At 43.6% G+C, this 21,948-nt stretch overlaps 1 protein-coding gene across 1 annotated transcript in view; it reads left to right on the top strand.

Annotated features, from left to right (window-relative positions):
• Window positions 1-21,948, top strand: part of LOC147623604 (26S proteasome regulatory subunit 4 homolog A) — a 45,240-nt gene that overhangs the window by 8,340 nt on the left and 14,952 nt on the right. The gene's annotated exons all lie outside the window — the stretch shown is intronic.

Raw genomic sequence — 21,948 nt, 5'->3', positions numbered from 1 at the left:
GAGCGGTATTTCTTTTGGCCAGGTATGCGGAAGGACATAGAGGCACATGTACGTGCATGTATCACCTGTCAAAAGGTCAAATTTGACAGGCAAAAGGCACCAGGTTTGCTTCAGCCATTGCCTATTCCCACGCAGCCATGGGAAAGTATTACAATGGATTTCATTATGGACTTGCCACGTACCCAACAGGGTAATGATGCAATTTGGACAATTGTGGACAGGTTTAGCAAGCAAGCTCATTTCTTGCCGGTCAAAAAGACCATCAAAGCTGAGCATATGGTTAAAATATATCTTGCACAAGTGTTCAAACATCATGGAATGCCGAAGTCCATTGTGGGGGATAGAGATCCCAGGACTACAAGTCTCTTTTGGCGGGCCTTATTTGATAATATGGGCACCAAATTGGACTTCTCATCAGCTTATCACCCTCAAACGGATGGGCAAAGTGAGGCTGCAAATTCAGCCGTGTTGGATCTCTTGAAATGTTATGTGGCGGATCAGAAGTCTTCTTGGGAGAAGTACTTACCGCTTGTGGAATTTGCATACAACAACACGGTGCATGCATCTACGGGAAAGGCCCCGTTTGAGATTGTTTATGGTAAGGTGGTTTTGCCACCCATCCTTCGCACAAAGGATGAGATATTTGCAGCTGATGAGTATGTAAGAGACTTGGATATTGCTTTTGCTCAAGTGCGGACAGCCATTGCAAGGTCACAAGACAAGCATAAAAAGGCTGCCGACAAGCATAGAAGGCAATTGGATGTTAAAGAGAATGATTGGGTATTGCTGAAATTTGAGAAAGCAAGACTTGCAAAGAGGCCTGGCAAAGAGGGTGCATATCCTAAGCTTGCAACCAGGTACTATGGACCTTTTCGAGTGATCGAGAAGATCAATGAAGTGGCTTTCAGATTGGCATTACCTAGTCATTGGCACATACACAATGCTTTTCATGTGAGTCTCCTTCGCAAGTATGTAGGGCCGGAGCCCAGTGAAATGGTCATTGAGGATCCACCAGAAGTGGATGAGCTTGAAGAGATCTTGCAGCCAGAGCAGATTGTGTATCACAAGGAACGCAAGCTTGCTGCAGGCAAAGTTGTGAGGCGTTACCTTGTGAAGTTTAAGAACTATCTTCCCATTGATGCTAAATGGGTAGATGAAGAGTTCTTCAAAGATTGCCCGCATCTGCTTCAGACATATTTGGATGCATTTCAGTTGCGGACAACTGTTTAGAAGCGGGGGGGAATGTCACCATTTGGCCACCCAAATGGTTCACTCTTGCTTTCACACTATGTACATATTGGATTGGTGTCCATGGCTTATGGAATATGCCTATGCAGGTGATTGACACGTGTCATGCTGTATAGTTGGATATGATATTCCGCTGGGACTTGATGTTATCATGCCCGGAATATCTGGAGGACTTGGCTTTCCGCTGGGACTTGTGCCTTTGTGTACATGCCCGGAAACGCCTGGAGGACTTGGCTTTCCGCTGGGACTTGTGCCTTTGTGTACATGCCCGGAAACGCCTGGAGGATTGGCTTTCCACTGGGTCTGGTATCGCATATACTTGCCTGGAAACGCCTGGTCTTATATGGTTTCATGAACGGAAATTGCTCATGCCAATGCTGCATTGCATAGCATCTTTATGTGCTTGCCTGCAAATGAAATTGCATGCTGTTTTCATGCCTGCATGACCTATGTGTAGTTCCGGGTAAGGGGACGCCCGCCCGTGAACCGTGCGTGTGAAACTGTCTGCTGACATGGTTGTGTGGCATGTGAACAGGTGGTAAGTATTACCCAATCTAGGCTCAAATAGCCCTTAGGACTTAGCCAATATTTATAAGTGAGTGCGTTCCCACTTTATTAAAGTTTGGGCGCCCAAAAGTCACTTATAAATTATGACCTCTTCCAAGTTCTGTTAGAATTAATGAGGTCAATCTAATGTGCACAATGCACAATGGACATTAATAAATGTATGGACATGAATAAGTGGTACAAAACCTTTGTAAGTGGTTATGACTTTTTATTGATAATAATAATATATGCATGAAGGGAATCGTGGGATTTCACATCCCTACGGTTTTCATTTCTCAACCTCTCTCTTCCTTCTCTCTCACGTGTGATCCTCATGCACATTTCAGCACTTAATCTTTGCACAATTTCATGGTATCAGAGCAAAACGTGTAGAGGAGAAGAAGGGGGTTCCAGGGATAGCAAAAACGCAGGAAAGAGAGAGCATGGAGAAAAACGATTTCTGTCCAGGGGTGACCAGCATTGATTTAGAGGGTTCAAATCCCTAATTCAAGTCCCATGCAATCCCAGGAAAGAGGCGATTTGAAGGAGCAAGCACCATAGAAGCAAAGCGACCTGTTTTGATGCAAATCGATGGAGAATTGGGCCCCAAATCAGAGGCGATTTCTTGCATGAAGAATTGGAGATGATTCAGCCCTCAAAGGTGTGCAAATCAGTCCCAAAACGAAGCCAATTTGATCAATGGAAGGTATGAAAATCTGAAATTAGGGTTTCAGCCCTGTTTTTCTTCCAAAATTTGATGGAAAACTTGCCCAAATGTCATGTGCATCACAGATGCCATGGACATTTCTAGGGCTAAATCCAGAAGGGGGCAAGCAGATAAAGAACATGAACCAGTAGAAGATGATGGAGCAGGACTTGGAGCAGACCTTGATCAAGAGGAAGAAGTCGGCTGGCTGTAGGAGGTGTCGGCTGAACCAGGGGACAAAGGCAGCAGGCTGCGCATCATGAACAAGACCAGGCGGCTGCGTTAAAAGGAAAAGCATTAAATGCTTTTGGAACTGGCCGACCAGCAGTCGGCCAGCTTACACAATGTCCAAGAACACTATAAAAGCCACCAAGTGCTCCTCATTTTAGTCATTCCACCCACTAGGGGTGTGGGTCACTTAGAGGTCCCATAGGGGACAGATTTTAGGGTTTATTACCTTTTTATGAAGGCAGCCCATGGCTGCAAAGATCTGTACCTTTTTGTACATAGTATATACTGAATTTCCCGCACTTCTCACTCTCTCTCTCTACTCTCTCTCTACCTGCGTTTTTGCATCATGGTGCGTTTTTGCATCAGAAGGTCTTCAAGAGTGTTTAGGGCTGAAAGAAGACTACCCAGAGCTTCCGCGCGTTACATTGGTATCAGAGCATCAGGCTCAGCAAAGCTAAACGCTGAATCAGTCCCAGATGATAGTGTACAGGTCCAAGGTACAGGAAAGTACACGGATTCGAAGCCCAAGACAAGAACACAGATCGGGAAGAACTCCCAGGAGGTTTGTTGGTGGTGTTCCACAGTGCCAGATGGGGATGTCAGTTCCGTGAGCCAGATGGGTTCTAAGGGAAACGGTCCCAAGGGAGGTTGATCCTCCAAGGGTGATGTGAGAGTGCCAGACTCAGTTCCAGGAACGAAGACCAAGACGGTGTTCAGAGCCAGGGCAGGAATGGATTGTGGACTAGAGGAAGACCAGATGCATAGATCTTCATCAGAGACAGAGTGGTTTGGAGAACAGAACGGAGTTTCAGAGAAAAAGGTTTGCCAAGGATGGATGATGACAGAGGGACTTCGGAACAGGATTGGGATGATGACAGTCATCCAAGAGCAGGTTGGATTCCCGTCATCAAGTTTAGCAGAGGGGGATGTCATGTGCATCACAGATGCCATGGACATTTCTAGGGCTAAATCCAGAAGGGGGCAAGCAGATAAAGAACATGAACCAGTAGAAGATGATGGAGCAGGACTTGGAGCAGACCTTGATCAAGAGGAAGAAGTCGGCTGGCTGTAGGAGGTGTCGGCTGAACCAGGGGACAAAGGCAGCAGGCTGCGCATCATGAACAAGACCAGGCGGTTGCGTTAAAAGGAAAAGCATTAAATGCTTTTGGAACTGGCCGACCAGCAGTCGGCCAGCTTACACAATGTCCAAGAACACTATAAAAGCCACCAAGTGCTCCTCATTTTAGTCATTCCACCCACTAGGGGTGTGGGTCACTTAGAGGTCCCATAGGGGACAGATTTTAGGGTTTATTACCTTTTTATGAAGGCAGCCCATGGCTGCAAAGATCTGTACCTTTTTGTACATAGTATATACTGAATTTCCCGCACTTCTCACTCTCTCTCTCTACTCTCTCTCTACCTGCGTTTTTGCATCATGGTGCGTTTTTGCATCAGAAGGTCTTCAAGAGTGTTTAGGGCTGAAAGAAGACTACCCAGAGCTTCCGCGCGTTACACCAAATTGGGGCAAATGAATGATTAATTGATGGCCCTATCAATGGGTTTCCAAATCATGGAGAAAGTTGAGGCAAATGTTGCCCAAGTTGCTGTCCAAGAAGAAATTACTGCTCCAGCCATGCATGTGATGTTCAAGGGACCACATACTTGCTGATTTTTCAAGCCAAAGTGGAGCATTTCATGTTTGAAGTGTCAAACTTGAAGTTAGGACCTGATTTTATGTCAAAAATGGAAGTAAAGTGCTGCTGTCCACAACCCATGTGTTTGGGCATGTCAAGGCCCTTGAAGACTTGAAGAATTTTGCATTCAAAGGATTGCCCGGGAAGAGGGCTAATGGCATGTATGACCAGCAAAGAGCAAGGTCAAAGATCAACCATGAAGCTGATGGAAAGCTGCAACATGTTGGTAATGTATGTAGCATTTAAATTATGACAAATTAAAGGTCATTTGTGGAAGAGTGGTGCTGTCCATTGTGTGGTTATTGAACCACATTAATCTCCATTGTGTGGAGAAGATTTCCTCACTAAGTGTGTGCTGTCCAAAAGCCTACATGGCAGAGGCAAAGCTTGATATGCTGATCCTACCGGAGAGTGGGAAGTTGGATGGGAAAAATTATCCCATTTGGAAGTTCAAGTTAAAGAATATTCTCAAGGTGAAGGACTTGTGGGACATCACGAATGGCAAGGAAGAAAGACCAACCGTGAGAAGACCCATGATCACCGAGGTTCTTGAAGAGAATCAAAGACAGCTTGAAGAGGAAAGATATGAAAGAGAACTCCTTCAAAGGGAGAAGTATGATAGGAGAGCACAAATGGCTCTTGTCTACATCAACATGAATGTGAAGGACAGCATTATTCCACAAATAAGTAGTGCTTCAACCTCAAATGAAGCATGGGGCATACTTCAAGGCCTTTATGAATCGGTAAATACAACAAGGTTGCTGTTTTTAAAGCAAAAGTTACACACATTTAAGAAGGAATCTAGTGAGTCAATCACATCTTATTTGACTCGTTTAAAGGATATTACTGATCAGCTTGTGTCGGTGGATGAGATGGTGAGTGATGTAGATATGGTGAGCATTGCAATGAATGGGCTCACAATGAATGAGCCTAACTCCCCATGGCAACAACTAGTTACTTCTCTCATGGTGAGAGAATCTACACCATCATTTGAAGAGCTGAGTGCTTTTCTTCTCCAAGAAGAGCTAAGAAGACAAGGGAATAGCACAAAAAGTGTCAAAGCAAAGGATGAAGCTTTCAATGTCAAAGGCAAACCATGGCGTGGCCGTGGTAGAGGAGGAACTTGGAGAAACAATGAAAGGCAAAATCAGACCAGCAATGAAGAAGGGGGAGATTCAAGCTCTTCCCATGATGATAGAAGAGGCTACACCTCTCGTGGAAGAGGTAATTATAGAGGCAATTCAAGAGGAAACTTTAGAGGAGGCTCAAGAGGAGGCTTCAACAACAATCCAAGAGGTAAAGGTCCCTGTTTTTATTGTGGTAAAGATGGCCATATTGAAAGTGAATGTAGAATCAAACAACATGCACAAAGCATGAGAGGTAGGGGGAGAGGCTTCTCCAACTACTCAAGAAAGCAAAACAGCAATTATGTGGAAGAAGATAGCCCACATGATGGAAGACAAAGCAAAGATGAGTTCCTTTTGATGGCTGAATCAACTCACTCTCATTACAAAGGAGAATGGTATGTTGATTCGGGAGCTACAGCCCATATGACGGGCAATGGTGATTGGTTTTCTTCTTATGTTGATGAAGGCAACAAAAACAAAGTGGTTTTGGGTGATGATAGCACTCAAAGCATTGAAGGACATGGTGATATACCAATCAAGCTCAGAAATGGTGACACAGGTATGCTTAAAGATGTGCTTTGGATTCCTAATCTTGCACGAAATTTGCTTTCCGTTGGCTGTATTACAGACCAGCACATGTCCGTGGAGTTCTTTAAGGACCATTTTATCATAAAAGACCTTGAGAAGCATGGTGAAGAGGTGGCCCGTGGCATACGAAGCAATGACAAGCTGTATAAGCTGATTACAATGGGTGGACAGCAAGTTCTGATGACTCAAAAAGCTGAATTATCTCATTTATGGCATAGGAGGTATGGTCACTTGCATATTGAAGCATTGAAGTATCTTCATGACAAAGGCTTGGTGACGGGCTTACCCAAGATTGAAGGAATACCGGGAGTATGTGAGCCTTGTGTTCTTGGCAAGCATGCAAGGGCTCCATTTCCAAAAGCAAGCTCATTTAGAGCAAGGAGGCCACTTGTATTGGTTCATAGTGACTTATGGGGACCAGCCCAAAGACCTTCATTGGGTGGTTCACGGTATTTCCTCTCCCTTATTGATGATTACTCAAGGAAGTGTTGGCTGTTTTTTCTCAAACATAAGTCAGATGTACTTGAAGTCTTCAAAGAATGGAAAGCTCAAGCTGAAAATGAAGCAAGACAAAGGATAAAGATACTCCGGACTGATCGGGGAGGTGAGTTTAACTCGGAGGCTTTTGATTCTTATTGTATGGAGCATGGCATCTTTAGGCAATTAACCACAGCATATAGTGCACAACAAAATGGAGTGGCTGAGAGAAAGAACCGCACTCTTGTGGAAGCGGCAAGATGCATGTTGAAGGATGCAAATATTGGATCAAATTTTTGGGCCGAAGCTGTCCAAACAGCCGTGTACCTCCAAAATAGATCACCAACTAAAGTGTTGGATGGAAAGACACCCGAAGAGGTATATTCCGGATATAAACCCAATGTTTCTCACTTGAGGGTTTTTGGTTGTGTTGCATATGCACATGTTCCCAAAGAAAGGAGGCAAAAGCTTGATGATAAGTCAAGAAAGTGTATCTTCATAGGATACTCTACACACTCCAAAGCATATAAGTTGTATGATCCGGTTGCAAGGAAGATCATAATCAGCCGGGATGTGATCTTCAATGAAGGTACCTTTGCTGTCCATAATGATGAAATTCATGAAGTTGATGATCAACTAATCTTTTATGAGATTGATGAAGACACAGGTGCTCGTGTTCTTGATGAGAATCAGCAAAAGCATAAGGGACCAGCCACTAATGATGATATGGGACATCCTCAAAGTCCTCAAGGGGCTGTCTCAAACAGTCCAAGGAGAATCTCACATGATGGGGGAGGTGAGACAGCACCTACCCATGTTAAAAAGCTTCCAAAATGGTACATAAAGACCATAGAAGATGGTCAAATGAAGGAGCAGCCAGAATCTAGTATTGAAGGTGAAAGACGAAGCCAAAGATTGAAGAGCAAACATTCAGCCAATGTCAATTTAGCACTCATGGCAAGAGTGTTAAGTGAAGAAGAGCCAGATTCTTTTGAAGAAGCCAACAAGAGCAAAGAGTGGAGGACAGCCATGGAAGAAGAATATAATTCCATTATGAAGAATGATACGTGGAGTCTTGTTGATCTTCCACATGGGAAGAAAGCCATAGGAACAAAATGGGTATATAAGATCAAATACAAAGCTGATGGTACTCTTGAAAAATACAAAGCAAGGCTGGTTGCAAAAGGCTATGTGCAACAAGAAGGTATAGATTATGAAGAAACCTTTGCTCCCGTGGCAAAGATGAATACTATAAGAGTTGTTTTGGCTGTAGCAACTCATCATGATTGGGAGATTGCTCAAATGGATGTCAAGAGTGCCTTCCTCAACGGCATTCTTGAAGAGGAGGTATATGTGTCGCAGCCAAAAGGATTTGAAGTCAAAGGCAAAGAAAAGCTGGTATGCAAGCTCAAGAAAGCATTGTATGGATTAAAGCAAGCTCCACGTGCATGGTACTCAAGGATTGATGAGTATTTGCTGTCCAATGGCTTCATGAGAAGTAAAAGTGATCCAAACTTATATATATTTCAGCATAATGAAGATCTTTTGCTTCTAATAGTGTATGTTGATGATCTAGTTATCACAGGAAGTAATAGCTCTCTTATTGACAAGATAAAGAGGAGCTTATCCATGGAATATGATATGAAAGATTTGGGCCAACTTCATTATTGTCTTGGTATTGAAGTATGGCGTCAAGAGAATAGCATGTTTCTCACACAATCAAAGTATATCAAAGATGTGCTTGAGAAGTTTGATATGGCTGATTCAAAAGCTCTTTCTACTCCAATGGAAGTCAATGAAAAGCTCACATCAAGTGGAGATCAAAGAAAGGTGGATCCTACCGCTTATAGGCAGCTTGTGGGCAGCCTTATATATGCAACAATAACTCGGCCAGATTTATCATATGCAGTTAGTATGCTCAGCCAATACATGGCTGATCCAAGAGAACCTCATTTAAAATCAGCAAAGCGGGTGTTGAGATATCTTAAAGGTACATTCAACTATGGTATTGAATATAATTCAGCATGTACTCTCACTTTGGCTGGCTACTGTGACTCAGATTGGGCCAGCAGTGTTGAAGATAGAAGATCTACTTCAGGTTATTGTTTTTCTCTTGGAAGTGGAGCAATATCATGGAAAAGTAAGAAGCAACCCACCGTTGCTTTATCATCTACTGAAGCTGAGTATATTTCAGCAAAGAGTGCAACATGTGAAGCTATATGGCTGAGAAGAATCATGGAAGAAATCAAAGTGAAGCAGGCTGATCCAACAATAATATATTGTGACAATCAAAGTTGCATACAAATAGCAAAGAATCCAGTGTTTCATGCACGTACAAAGCATATTGAAATACAATATCATTTTGTACGGGAAAAGGTGCAATCAAAGGAGATAGAGCTGATTTATTGCTCTACTGAAGACCAAGCAGCGGATATACTCACAAAAGCTCTCTCAAAGGATAAGTTTGAAAAGTTTAGAAATATGTTGGGTGTAAAAGAAAATAGATTGATCATTAAGGGGGAGTGTTAGAATTAATGAGGTCAATCTAATGTGCACAATGCACAATGGACATTAATAAATGTATGGACATGAATAAGTGGTACAAAACCTTTGTAAGTGGTTATGACTTTTTATTGATAATAATAATATATGCATGAAGGGAATCGTGGGATTTCACATCCCTACGGTTTTCATTTCTCAACCTCTCTCTTCCTTCTCTCTCACGTGTGATCCTCATGCACATTTCAGCACTTAATCTTTGCACAATTTCAAGTTCACACTCACTGAAGTCCCGAGGCGGACAAGACTCAATGTCCAGGACCTGATCCTCCCCTTTTACTCATAAATGGGCATCTCCCCATGTCCCTTCACCTGATTGGACCCCAATTCACTTACTTATTAAGAGAAATTCGTGTTTTCTCTTCATGAGGATTTTTGGAGGCTGAAAACTCTGTTTTTCCACCATTTCTCTCCATTTCCAAGCTCTCCATAGCCATACCCAACTTGCTAGGGTGTTTTCCAAGCTTCCAAGAGTGTTTCCAAGTGCTAATCACTCTCCTACTCACTCCTAATGACTGAAATTCAGCAAAACAGCTCTCATTTTTGCTGTAATTTCTGGTCTTTTTGCTGAAAACCCTAATTTCAGCCTTCCTTTCTCAAGTTGAACCATAGGGGAAGCTTTCCCAAGGTTCCCTTCATCCTCTTGAAGACTTTTGTCGCGAAGGATTGCGGCAAATCGAAGATATCAACACTTCTAAAGCTTCCAACGCGAAGGCTTCCGCTTGCAACAACTTCTATGAAGACTAGTAAGGTAATTGGACAATGTATTGTCATTACTTACTCAGTAGAAGGGCAGGACTCCTTGTTTAGCCGCCCTGTGTAGTATTTCTCTTGTCCTATGTGCTCTTGAAGATGTTGCTACCTTGCTTGGTAGAACATAGAGCCAATGGTAGAGAATATGGGCACTGAAGTCGGGCCGGGCATCAAGGCAGCTCCTTGGTGATCTACATCGACATACCATTGTTTTCTAAATGCTGAATTTCATATGCATTGGCATGGAGGATTTGGCAATGGATGCCCGTGAAACTATGTATTGAATTTCTCCAATAGTAATACAATTTACTCAAGGGAGGGGTCGGCCGTTCCGGCTCATTGTGTGCCTCTTGTCAAATTCAGCAATTTACTTCTTGTATTTGAGCAAGTGTCCTTCAAATCTTAGTGTATTTAAGTGTATTGATTAGCATAGCATCTCCAACATTCATTGTATGGCTGTCCATAATGTTCTAAGTGTAGAGATAGCTAGTGTTCACGGTGATCGTCTCTCACGATAGAAGTGAAAGAGAACCGTATGCTCTGATACCAATGTAACTTGGTTGAACACAATGCTAATCAATACACTTAAATACACTAAGATTTGAAGGACACTTGCTCAAATACAAGAAGTAAATTGCTGAATTTGACAAGAGGCACACAATGAGCCGGAACGGCCGACCCCTCCCTTGAGTAAATTGTATTACTATTGGAGAAATTCAATACATAGTTTCACGGGCATCCATTGCCAAATCCTCCATGCCAATGCATATGAAATTCAGCATTTAGAAAACAATGGTATGTCGATGTAGATCACCAAGGAGCTGCCTTGATGCCCGGCCCGACTTCAGTGCCCATATTCTCTACCATTGGCTCTATGTTCTACCAAGCAAGGTAGCAACATCTTCAAGAGCACATAGGACAAGAGAAATACTACACAGGGCGGCTAAACAAGGAGTCCTGCCCTTCTACTGAGTAAGTAATGACAATACATTGTCCAATTACCTTACTAGTCTTCATAGAAGTTGTTGCAAGCGGAAGCCTTCGCGTTGGAAGCTTTAGAAGTGTTGATATCTTCGATTTGCCGCAATCCTTCGCGACAAAAGTCTTCAAGAGGATGAAGGGAACCTTGGGAAAGCTTCCCCTATGGTTCAACTTGAGAAAGGAAGGCTGAAATTAGGGTTTTCAGCAAAAAGACCAGAAATTACAGCAAAAATGAGAGCTGTTTTGCTGAATTTCAGTCATTAGGAGTGAGTAGGAGAGTGATTAGCACTTGGAAACACTCTTGGAAGCTTGGAAAACACCCTAGCAAGTTGGGTATGGCTATGGAGAGCTTGGAAATGGAGAGAAATGGTGGAAAAACAGAGTTTTCAGCCTCCAAAAATCCTCATGAAGAGAAAACACGAATTTCTCTTAATAAGTAAGTGAATTGGGGTCCAATCAGGTGAAGGGACATGGGGAGATGCCCATTTATGAGTAAAAGGGGAGGATCAGGTCCTGGACATTGAGTCTTGTCCGCCTCGGGACTTCAGTGAGTGTGAACTTGGAAGAGGTCATAATTTATAAGTGACTTTTGGGCGCCCAAACTTTAATAAAGTGGGAACGCACTCACTTATAAATATTGGCTAAGTCCTAAGGGCTATTTGAGCCTAGATTGGGTAATACTTACCACCTGTTCACATGCCACACAACCATGTCAGCAGACAGTTTCACACGCACGGTTCACGGGCGGGCGTCCCCTTACCCGGAACTACACATAGGTCATGCAGGCATGAAAACAGCATGCAATTTCATTTGCAGGCAAGCACATAAAGATGCTATGCAATGCAGCATTGGCATGAGCAATTTCCGTTCATGAAACCATATAAGACCAGGCGTTTCCAGGCAAGTATATGCGATACCAGACCCAGTGGAAAGCCAATCCTCCAGGCGTTTCCGGGCATGTACACAAAGGCACAAGTCCCAGCGGAAAGCCAAGTCCTCCAGGCGTTTCCGGGCATGTACACAAAGGCACAAGTCCCAGCGGAAAGCCAAGTCCTCCAGATATTCCGGGCATGATAACATCAAGTCCCAGCGGAATATCATATCCAACTATACAGCATGACACGTGTCAATCACCTGCATAGGCATATTCCATAAGCCATGGACACCAATCCAATATGTACATAGTGTGAAAGCAAGAGTGAACCATTTGGGTGGCCAAATGGTGACAGTGCCAACAATGCTTCATATCCAGTTCGTGGCATTGGGGAGATTCAGCTCACAGCCATTGATGGCTCCATTCTCCGCCTTACAGATGCCTTATATGTACCAGGGATAAAGAAGAATTTGTTGTCCATTTCTTCTTTAGCACATTGTGGTATGCAAGTCCACTTTGATGATGATAAATGCATAGTCAGAGACAAAGCTAATGCCTTGACCTTGATGCTTACTGGTACATTATGTCATGGACTTTATCAGTTGGATGCATTTCAGCCAGTGGATCAGTCTGCTTATCATGCATTCACTCTTACTCCAGCCATGGTTGATGCGGAGTTATGGCATGCTCGCATGGGGCATGTAAATTTTGGTAGTCTTATGCTTATGGAGCGACATAACATGTTTACAGATCTACCTCTCATGGAGAAGCCTCCAGATCACATTTGTGAAGGATGTATTTTGGGAAAAATGCATAGGTTTTCCTTCCCACGTGATCAGGCTCTAAGAGCAACTGCAAAGTTGCAGCTTATACACAGTGATCTTTGTGGTCCCATGCAAACGAAGTCATTAGGTGGTTGCTTCTATTTTGCAACATTTATTGATGACTTCTCTCGTATATGCTGGGTCTATCTTTTGACACAGAAATCACAGGTATATGATGCATTTTTGGCCTTTGTAGCACTTGCTGAGACAGAGTCAGGATGCAAGGTCAAGACTCTCCGTTCTGACCGAGGGGGGGAATATATGTCACATATGCTGAATTCCTTTCTTGGGAGTAGAGGTATAAAACATCAGTATACTACTCCTTACACTCCACAGCAGAATGGGGTTGCAGAAAGGAAGAATCGGTCACTCATGGAGATGGCCAGTTGTATGCTAAAGGCAAAAAGGCTACCACATATCTTTTGGGTGGAAGCAGTTATGTGTGCTTGTCATATTTTGAATCGATGTCCCACAAAGGCATTGGTTTCTATTACTCCTTTTGAGGCTTGGCATGGCCGCAAGCCTTCTGTATCGCATTTTCGTATCTTTGGGTGTCTTGCATATGCACACATACCCAAAGAGTTGAGGAGGAAGCTGGATGATAAAGCCACAAAATGCATTTTTGTTGGGTATAGCCATGAGAGCAAGGGCTACAGGTTATATGACCCACTATCCAGGAAGATATTCACTAGTCGGGATGTGATTTTTGATGAAAAATCAGAAATATCCATGGCTGGTTATGAGGCAAACCAGGCTGAAAATGATGTGTTTGAAGGTCTACTACCTATGGAATTTCATTCCACAGTTGGTGATCCAACTAATGAGGGTACAGGACAGCCAGCAAATGATGTAGGTGGTGGAGAAATTCAGCAGCAAACTAAGCCAGAAGCTGAACCAAATATGGGGCAGCAGGCACCACAGGTCAGACACATACCTAGATGGTATTTGAGGACATTACAGGACAGCCATTTAGAGGGTCCTCTTGCTGGTTGTACTCGTAGGGAAACAAGGACCAATGAGCATGCACACATCATGGATTTGAATCTGGTTATGGCAGCCAGTTTACAGGATGATGATGAGCCTGATTCATTTGTGGATGCACGAGATAATGTGCATTGGAACAAAGCCATGCAGGATGAGCTTGATTCTATTAAAAGGAATCAAACATGGGATTTGGTTGATCTGCCCAAAGGCAAGAAAGCAATTGGTACTAAATGGGTCTATAAGTTGAAAAGACATGCAGATGGATCCATTGACAGGTACAAAGCCCGTCTAGTTGCAAAGGGCTATGCACAGAAGAAGGGCATTGATTATGAGGAGACATTTGCTCCTACATCCCGTATGTCGACACTTAGGTGTGTCATTGCATTGGCTGCACATCGTGGTTGGGTTGTTCACCAGTTGGACATAAAGACTGCATTCCTACATGGGGACCTCGAGGAGGAAGTTTATGTATTTCAGCCTATGGGATTTGCAGAACATGGTCATGAGGGGAAAGTTTGCAGGCTGAAAAAGGCCTTGTATGGTTTGAAACAAGCTCCACGAGCTTGGTATGCAAAAATAGATGCTTTCCTACTCACTCAGGGATTTGTGAACAGTCCATCAGAAGCCACTCTGTATGTAAAGAAAGAAGAGACAGATCTGCTGGTCATCAGTCTTTATGTGGATGATCTCTTGCTCATGGGATCAAATGATGACAAAATTGCAGCTTTTAAGGAGATACTGCAACAGACATTTGACATGTCTGACTTGGGGCTTGTACATTACTATTTGGGCATACAGTTTGTGAAGGATAACAGAGGCATTGGGTTGTTGCAATCACGTTATGTTGCTAAACTTCTGGAGAAGTTTAAATTTCAGGATTGCAAGCCTATTAGTACTCCTATGGAGCCTGGGATGAAACTGTCACTACAAGATGACAGTGTTTCCTTTGATGCCACTACATATGCTCAGGCTGTTGGGTGCCTTATTTACTCGTGTAATACAAGGCCAGATATTCAGTATGCAGTCTCTCAGTTGAGCAGATTTATGCACAGCCCGCGGTTGTCACATTGGCAAGCTGTGAAGCGTGTATTCCATTATTTGCAGGGTACCTTGTCTCTTGGATTGCTTTATCCTGAGGGGGGTGACATGTAGTTATACGCTTACAGTGATTCAGATTGGGTTGGTGATTTTGATACCAGACATTCCACTAGTGGAAATTGTTTCTTTCTTGGCTCTTCATGCATTTCTTGGCTAAGCAAGAAACAGACCACAGTGGCCACTTCGTCTTGTGAGGCAGAGTAGAGAGCAGCCTACACTACTACTGTTGAGTGTGTTTGGTTGCGTCGTCTCATGACTGATATGGATATTTCAGTGGAGGAGCCTACACCTATCTATACTGATAGTCAGAGTGCCATTGCTGTGGCCAGGAATCCTGTGTTTCATGCTCGCACGAAACACATTGAGATTCACTATCATTTTGTTCGGGAGAGACTCCAGGTAGGAGATATCAGTCTGATCTACTGTCCTACAGATCAGAATGTGGCAGACATCTTCACCAAGGCATTACCACGTCCGAAATTTGAAGCATTCCGCAGTGCTTTGAATTTGTTTCCTTTTGGTGGATGATGTACAGTGATCACATATCACTCCAGGGGGGTTTGTTGGGTTTTACGCTGTGTATGCACCCAGAGGAGTGCTAGTGATCATCAGTAGATTACTGGGGCACTTTTTACTTCAGTTAGTGGAGGTTTTTTCCCCAGTTTAGCTCAGTTTCACTTATATGCAGTTTATAAGTGTTTTGGTCCACCCGGCACATTTTATGGCCGGACATGTGAACACTTATCTTTAGGGTCACTATTATGTGGCTATTGTACTTCACTTTTGATCATCAAGCATATACTGAAGTCGTCTTCTCTCTCTCTGTTGGTTTCCACGCCTGCTTGAAGCTTCTGTAAACCCTAACCCTAACACTTCATTGCCTTCAGAGATGGCCTCTATTGAGAGGAATAACACTAGGTCTTTGGTACCACGGCCTTTACATCGTCGTGTTATTGGTGTGAAATGGATTTTCAAAGTCAAGTTTCATGCAGATGGTACTTTGGACAAGTGCAAAGCCCGCCTTGTTGCACGAGGATATGCTCAGAAGGCAAGTGAAGACTTTGATGAGATATTTGCTCCTACAGCCAGGTATACCACCATCAGGATTGTTTTGGCTCTGGCTGCACACTTCACATAGCCCGTGTTCCAGATGGATGTCAAATCTACTTTTCTAAATGGAGATTTAGAGGAGGAAGTTTATGTTGAGCAGCCTCTTGGTTTTGTGATTTAGGGACAGGACACCCATGTTTATCTTCTGCAGAAGGCTCTTTATGGTCTCAAACAGGCACCTCGTGCTTGGTATCAGAAGATTGATGCCTTCTTGGTTTGAGAGGACATATGCTGACAGCAATCTCTTCGTGCTTCTTTCTGATGGAGATATATGTGTCATTGTTTTGTATGTTCATGACCTCATTCTTTCTGACTCAGATATTGGGTTGGTCACACAGGTTCAGTCCAAGCTTTCAGAGACATTTGAGATGACGGATCTTGGCCTTCTACATTATTTTCTTGGGCTGGAGGTTTGGCAGAAAGATGACTGTATCTTCATTTCTGAACAGAAGTATGTAAGGAAGCTGCTCACACTTTATGGGTTGTCAAATTGTACACCTCTCTCTTGTCCCATGGATCCCAATGCCAAGTTATCCAAGGAGGATGAAACACCCTTGGTGGATTCCACAAAGCACCGGCAGATTGTTGGCTAATTGCTTTCCCTTGCCAACACCCGTCCAAACATCTCCTATGCTATGAGTGTCCTCAGCCAATTCTCATCAGCCGCTCGAAGGTCTCATTGGCAGGCAGCTTTGAGAGTTCTTCGTTATCTTCAAGGTACTTCAGATTATGGCATCACCTACTCTTGTGGTGCTGATTTGGTTGGCTTCACAGATTCTGATTGGGCAAGCTGTTTTAAAACTCGGAGGTCTACATCTGGATATTGCTTCATGCTTGGTTCTGGATTGGTTTCTTGGAAGTCTCAAACGCAGAGGACTGTTTTTGCCTCTTCCACCGAGGCTAAGTATAAATCCTACCTTCTCTCCTCTACTGAGGCACTTTGGATTCATCAGATTCTAGAGCATTTGTGCCGTGCCGACACTTCCCCGGTTACTATTTTCTCGGATTCTCAGAGTGCTATTGCTCTAGCATAGAATCCTGTGATACGGGGACGATCCAAGCATATTGAAGTGCATTATCATTTTGTATGCGACTGGATCGAGTTGGGCCTTCTGCGACTGGCCTATTGTTCTACCAAAGACAATGTGGTTGATCTCTTCACCAAACCACTTCCGAGAGCTACTATGGAGGTGTTACTTCAGCGTGCTGGTATCGGATCGCCCCTCTAGCGTTGAAGAGGAGGTGTTGGATTATATCATCTCCAGAGGGTTTACATCATCTTTTTCATGCTTGTATTGGCCATTTATGAGGCCCTGCATTTGCATATCTTAGCAGAGATTACTCAGCATTTTTCTACCATTTTTTTGGTATTTTTAGGCATTTTATGTAGCATTTTTTGCTACTACCATGTTGTCGGCCTACTACAGTTGACCTACCAACATCCTGAGGGAGTATATAAGGGCTGGCTCCCTTTCCCTCAATTCATCTCATTTTTCAGTATTTAGTTGAGGTCATTAGCAGCTGCTACTGCTTCTCACCATTGTACAGCACCTACGAGCTTCCCTCGTGCTCTGATTTCAGCAATAAACATCAGTTTCTAGCATTTACAGGTCTTGTACCTGGGCCTACATCTGTGTTTTATATTTGCTTCACTTTCTTTCAAGATCAATTGGCACAAGTCGTGTGGTTTTTGGGTAGGTTCAGCACTTGCCCTGATTTGGAGACCAGTTGATGCTTTCCAGTGGATCCCAAGGGGCACTCCAATTCGATATCTTAGTTGCCAGGTGGGCATTGATCTCTCTCCCTACATTTTGGAGCGTTTAGACGGTGCTAAATTTTTCACTAAGATCGACCTCAAGAGTGGTTACCATGACGTCCGCATTTTTGAAGCTGACATTCCAAAAACAGCCTTCCAGACAGAGCGTGGTCATTACGAGTTCGTAGTCATACCTTTTGGGCTTACAAATGCACCCACAACCTTCAATAAGATGATGTCTAGGATTTTCGCAGTCCACATTGGGAAGTGTGTTTTCATATTCCTTGATGACATACTAGTCTTCTCAGCCATTGCGGAGCAGCATGAGAAAGAGGTGGAGAAAGTCTTGCAACTTTTGCGAGATAATGAGCTCTACATAAACGCCAAAAAGTCTGTCTTTGGTGTTAAGGAAGTTCAGTATTTGGGCTATATCATCGGTTCTGATGGGATTAGACTGGGTCCATCAAAGGTTCAGGAAATCTTAGATTGGGACATTCCTAAGGCCGCCCAAGAAATCCACTCATTTGTAGGTCTTTGTCAGGCCTATAGTACCGATGTCCATCAGTTTTCCAACCTTGCAGCACCTCTTACCGACTTGCTCAAGGGGGTGAAGACTCGCAAGCAGAAAGTCTCAGTTACAGGCAAGGCACTTGATGCATTCCGTGCACTCTAGAAAGCTGCCTTAGAAGCGCATGTATTAAAGTTAGCATCTTGGGATGAACCTTTCGAGGTCATTACCGATGCAAGCAATGTAGCCATAGGTGCAGTTCTCCAGCAGGACAATAGACCCGTGGCATATTAATAATTACAGTAGAAAGTTGAATGTCGCCGAAAAGAAATATTCGGTATATGACAAAGAGCTTTTGGGTGTGATCACAGCGCTCAAACATTGGAAGCCTTTTCTTTATGGACAGGTTTTCACAGTAAAAACAGACCACCAAGCACTTAAGTGGCTTCAAACAGTGCCCAGTGGAGTGATCGACAGGCCAGGTGGAGTCAACTCTTCTAACAGTTTGGAGGAATGATTGAATATATCCCTGGTAAGCATAACTGTAACTCGCGGCGGGTGCCCGGGGGACTAGGGCCTTTGACACACTTGTTGATACCATCAATGCATATTAAAACATTTAATCATGGCCATAGCCTTAACACATATCCATCATCACTTTGCATAAAACATAAAAGCTGGACAAAATATCCACAAATGCTGAAAATGGAGCTTGCACGTGTGACACCGCATAGAGGCCGGAATGGGCCGACCCGCCCCTTGGAGTAATTTATTACCCAAGGAGAATAATATCATGTACAAGCTTTGAGGGCCTTACTCTCTCCACGGGAGATGCCGGATTATCCATATACAAATGCCATAACACAGCCCAACACGAGGCAACCAAGCCGGAACATAGGCTGTAGAAATGCCGAGCCAACAACATAATCCATATACCTCCGTGTGGGTACTGATTCTTCCCCAAAAACCACGGGTCTTCATGCAATAGAGCTTGTACAGCAAGTACAACTCTCCATTCAGCCGGTACAGCAGGTACAATGGTTGGTACAGTCGGTATAGTGGTTGGTACAGCAGGTACGGTGGTTGGTACAGCCGGTACGGTGGTTGGTACAGCAAGTACAGCAAGAACAAATACTAGTACAGCATGTACAGTGACTAGTACAGTAGGTACAATGGTTGGTACAGCAAGTATGGAAGCTGGTACAGCTAGTATAATGGGTGGTACAGCAAGTACAACAAGTACAAGGACTGGTACAGCCAGTACAATGGCTGGTACAGCAGGTACAAAGGCTGGTACAACAAGTACAATGGCTAGAAATCATAATAAATGATTAAATACCTTTGCCTTCGGTATTTCTTCGCGATGGAAGCCTCCAAAACAGTCCCCAACAGCCGGTATTCTTCATGGGCAGCCTTCAAGTGAGAGAGAAAGAGAGTAGCCATCATTAGGGCAGCCTATAACGGTGGTAGAGGCTAGTGTGTAGCAAGAGAGCCTCCATTAATGAAGAGAGAGGGCTCCAATTCATAGATTTGGGCCTCCCATGAGCTAAAATGGCAAGAGAAGGCTACAATGACAAGTGGAGAGCCACACAATAGCTGAAGTGACAAGTGTGAGGCCACTTGTCTCACTTTGATCCACTTTCTAACAAGTGTCAGGCCACTTGTCTCACTTTGGTCCACTTTCTTGCCACATGTCCCAATCTAAGAGATGGGTCCTTCCATAAACTTTCTCTCTAAAAATATCCCAACTAGTAGACATTCTGTCATAGGCACTTTGCCAACTCTTGGTATCTGCTCAATTCCAGATGTAATGACGCGAACAGAATTTCCATCGGAGTCGGAAAAAATAGCAACTCTCCTAAATTTTAGGAGTGTGGTCCTTTGTATTCTAGGATAATCTCCCATTCCCAAAGCTTGTACTTTCCAAATATTCAGACATCCTGGAGTCCACCAGACCTCTTTCATAGTGGGGAAATGTCTAGGTTGGTGACAATAACCCTGTAGCAAGTAGCAGATGCTCTTAGTCGAAAGGCTAGCATCCAGGCAGTCCAAGAATCGACCATTCTCGAAATCACGGGGAAGGACTTAGATAGTATGAAAGGCCAATATGTTGACTCCCCTGAGTTTGGTACTTAGTACAGTTTGGTCCTCAATTCTGAGCCGGGCCATTATTCCATCCAGAACGGTTGGTTGTTCTTCAGGAACCGCCTCTGTGTCATTCGGGAAAAGAGTTCCGCTCTTCTCCATGATGCCCATGACTCCTTAGTTGGAGGACATAGGGGTATCAACAGTACCCTCCAGAAATTAGAACGGTCCTTTTATTGGCCAAAGATGAGGCGTGATGTCTATGTACATGTACAAGCCTGTAAGATTTGTCAAAAAGTAAAGGTTCCACATACAAAGAAGGTTGGCTTACTTCAACCTTTGCCTATCCCCGACGGACCTTTCACCCTGGGAAGTGCCGTCAATGCCTCCACCAACTCCTTAGTAGTAAATGGTGCACATCCGATTCTGTAGCTTTGCAAGGGTTGCTTGTGTGGTCTCGAAACCATGTTCCAGTCCTGTAATGAAGCATGAGTCATGTACCTAATGTGGGAGCTAGACAACTTGACCATGAATGAGGGTGATTGCATTGCATATCAAATTACCAAGGTAATAGACCTTAAAGAATTGCGGCTGAATATAGATGAGGTAGCTCATAACAAGAAATTGGTCAACCACCAATTAGAGTCTTGTTATAGTTTTCACACTTCTCAGAATCTCTCCAATCCTATATCCTTTGAGGAGCTGGTTGGATTACTTGTCCATAAGGAGCAGACAAGGAAGGAGAGATCCAAGGGTGATGCAAGCATAAGAGACCAAGCCTTCTTCTCTGGGGACAAAGGCAAAGTAGACTTGTCGTAGGGTGACACCAAGAAGAAAGGAAAATGTCATTACCTCCACAAGCCAAGGCACTACATCAAAGAGTGTCTGAAGAGATTAGCAAAGCTGAAAGCCAATGAAAACTATGCAAACTCTCCTACTTCTACCTTCGACGACAAGAAGCAACCGCCAGGCAAAAAAGCAAACATAGTCCATGATGAGTGGGCTTTCTAGTCGCATTATCAATATGGGGGGAATTGTTAAATATTAATAGTGATTAATGTGGGGATAAACAAGTGCTAGGCGGTTGTGTAAACTAGCACTCTAGTGTGTTTAAGTTTAGGCTTTAAATAAAGCGGTTCCAATGTGTGTGAACAACCTCCAATGTGTGTCAGTTCTTTGTGTGGGAACAACCTCTTAAAGGTATCTTATGTAAGCAATGATTGTTAGGATTTGGAGCCTAATGTGTGTGAACAGCCCGCTAAAGGGTTATGTGTTTATGGGCTATAGGGTCTCGTATGCTGTCACGTGCACACCCAGTAGGTGTACAAGTGACATGGCATCTTAAGCATTCATAAGCATTAAGAAGGCATTTATGAGCATTAAGCAAAGGCCTTCAAGCATCATCCAGGCATTCAAGTATTTATCACAGCATTTACAGCAGGTGTATGGGACTGTTACAGCCCCAACAGCAGCACCTAAGGCACCCTGAGCATTTAGGGCATTTAACTCATCAAGTCGTGAACTGCTGTCGGGGATAATGCGTTCAAGTATTTATCACAGCATTTACAGCAGGTGTATGGGACTGTTACAGCCCCAACAGCAGCACCTAAGGCACCCTGAGCATTTAGGGCATTTAGCTCATCAAGTCGTGAACTGCTGTCGGGCCTTTGCTTAATGCTCATAAATGTCTTCTTAATGCTTATGAATGCCTAAGATGCCATGTCACTTGTACACCTACTGGGTGTGCACGTGACATGTGCCTTTTTGCTTTGTTTACTGAAGAATATTTGGTCCTGCTA

This window comes from Cibotium barometz, chromosome 26, assembly GCF_041138505.1.
Source record: "Cibotium barometz isolate CiBa-2024 chromosome 26, ASM4113850v1, whole genome shotgun sequence".
NCBI classification, from domain to species: Eukaryota; Viridiplantae; Streptophyta; class Polypodiopsida; order Cyatheales; family Cibotiaceae; genus Cibotium; species Cibotium barometz.
Note: the sequence above shows the minus strand (reverse complement) of the source record. Positions and strands in the feature narration are given on the sequence as shown.